This window comes from Dendrobates tinctorius, unplaced genomic scaffold (genome assembly GCF_039654945.1).
Source record: "Dendrobates tinctorius isolate UK_male_01 unplaced genomic scaffold, ASM3965494v1 ptg000680l, whole genome shotgun sequence".
Lineage (NCBI taxonomy): Eukaryota > Metazoa > Chordata > Amphibia > Anura > Dendrobatidae > Dendrobates > Dendrobates tinctorius.
In genome coordinates this window covers 1-2,553 of record NW_027362327.1, presented here as the reverse complement: position 1 = coordinate 2,553, position 2,553 = coordinate 1, and the positions used below count along the sequence as shown (strand labels likewise).

The 2,553-nt window shown below is 45.5% G+C and overlaps 1 non-coding gene across 1 annotated transcript; it reads left to right on the top strand.

The window, feature by feature from the left end:
• Positions 1 to 1,574: 1,574 nt before the first annotated feature.
• Positions 1,575 to 1,765, top strand: LOC141079543 (U2 spliceosomal RNA). The gene has a single exon (XR_012228470.1). It is a non-coding gene; the product is annotated as a U2 spliceosomal RNA (small nuclear RNA).
• The last annotated feature ends 788 nt before the right edge of the window (positions 1,766 to 2,553 follow it).

The following is a 2,553-nucleotide window of genomic DNA, read 5'->3' as shown; positions in this document are numbered from 1 at the left end:
CTCTTAAGCGGTTTCCAAAGACAGATTGAATTGAAATCGGGATAAGCAAGTAGTGTTTTCAAAGCATGATTTGAATGCTTTTTTCCAATGTCGCTGCTCTGCAATTAGTTTTTCTTGGTCCAAGTTGCACATTTCCAATTCCTTAGCCTTGATTTAACTTGACCAACTCTTCTACTACTACTACTACTACTACTACTACTACTCTTATTCACCGCTATATGGGAGGCATTGCACTGTATTCAATGTGTCCGTAAAATAATGATCTATCTTGGCCTTTGCTGTTTGGTAGGTATAGGTGTGACAAGCTGCAGTAATGTGTTTGGCTTTGGATAGCTACATTTCTGCACACCCACCTGCTACAAGGCCTGCAGCCCCTTCGCCTCAGAACTTCCCCAGTCTTAATTCAAGCATTCAATTCCTACCACATCCCTCATGCAATGATATGTCGCTTCATTTTTGAAACATTGTCCCCCTCTTGTGGCCTTCCAACTTTGAAATTTACTGTTCAATTTTGAATTAATTCATATATGAATAAAATGGAAAAGCAACGATTTATCTGGCGAGTTATTTGAATGTTCTGCCTACGTCCACCTGTCTGACAGACGGACGGTATTCTAGTGGCTTGTAGCAGCAGCAGCAGCTAGGTGCGCTGCTTGCCTGCAGTAAATAGGATGTGTCCATCCATGGAACACTGTGATAGGAATCATGCCATTCATAGCACACAATGCTTGGATGTGTTCGACCACGTCTCACAATGGGACCACGTGTCACAATGGGCAGCCCACAGTCTGTAGCAGCTGCGCAGTAGTATTCAGCTTCAGTCTGCTGAGTGAGCCTGAGCAGACAGGTGGGCCATGCTCGCCTCCTGGTTACAATATCTGGCACCAGGAGAGTTAGGCCACGTTCACACGCTGCGGATTCCGCTGCGGATTAATCCGCACGGATTTAGCAAAAACCGCAGATAATCCGCAGGTCCAAAGACCTGCGGATTATCTGCGGTTTTGCCTGCGGTTTGGTCCTGCGGATTCACTATCTCCACAATGGTGGAGATAGGAACCCGCAGCGTTTTCCACAGAAAGAATTGACATGCAATTCTTTCTGCGGATTCAAAACCGCAGCAAATCCGCGCGGTTTTTTCCGCAGCGTCGGCACAGCGTTTTTTTTTACCCATTCAAATGAATGGTACTGTACACCGCAGCTAAAACTGCTGCGTGTCTGTAGCGGCCAATCCGCAGCGTGTGCACACAGCCTTAAAGCAAGACCTTTCATTTAGGGAGGGTAGTAGAGGGGGCGGTGTAGGAGCAGTGCTCCTCTGGCCTCTTTCCTAGTACTGAAGCGCGTTTGACCGTGAGGGGAGGGTGGCCTAACAAAAAAGGGGTTGGCCTATGCAAATTAAAAGCGCGTGGAGTGGAATCCTGGGGGAAAAAAAAAAAAAAAAAATCAGCCGCCTGCGCTTTTGTTATGCGCCCAGACTTGGTTTGAATGTCTTCCTCAGGGTGGTGTCTGTGTCATTCTCCACAATGGGTGCCTGTCTTAAGCCCTGTGGCCTTGCAAGCGGCAAACCATTTCTGGTTATCGCTTCTCGGCCTTTTGGCTAAGATCAAGTGTAGTATCTGTTCTTATCAGTTTAATATCTGATACGTCCCCTATCTGGGGACCATATATTAAATGGATTTTTAGAACAGGGAGATGGAAAAAGAGCTTGCTCACTTCACTCCACGTATCAGCCCAGTATGGCAGTTTCTCTGGGAATGGTGCACTCACTCTCTTAAGCGGTTTCCAAAGACAGATTGAATTGAAATCGGGATAAGCAAGTAGTGTTTTCAAAGCATGATTTGAATGCTTTTTTCCAATGTCGCTGCTCTGCAATTAGTTTTTCTTGGTCCAAGTTGCACATTTCCAATTCCTTAGCCTTGATTTAACTTGACCAACTCTTCTACTACTACTACTACTACTACTACTACTACTCTTATTCACCGCTATATGGGAGGCATTGCACTGTATTCAATGTGTCCGTAAAATAATGATCTATCTTGGCCTTTGCTGTTTGGTAGGTATAGGTGTGACAAGCTGCAGTAATGTGTTTGGCTTTGGATAGCTACATTTCTGCACACCCACCTGCTACAAGGCCTGCAGCCCCTTCGCCTCAGAACTTCCCCAGTCTTAATTCAAGCATTCAATTCCTACCACATCCCTCATGCAATGATATGTCGCTTCATTTTTGAAACATTGTCCCCCTCTTGTGGCCTTCCAACTTTGAAATTTACTGTTCAATTTTGAATTAATTCATATATGAATAAAATGGAAAAGCAACGATTTATCTGGCGAGTTATTTGAATGTTCTGCCTACGTCCACCTGTCTGACAGACGGACGGTATTCTAGTGGCTTGTAGCAGCAGCAGCAGCTAGGTGCGCTGCTTGCCTGCAGTAAATAGGATGTGTCCATCCATGGAACACTGTGATAGGAATCATGCCATTCATAGCACACAATGCTTGGATGTGTTCGACCACGTCTCACAATGGGACCACGTGTCACAATGGGCAGCCCACAGT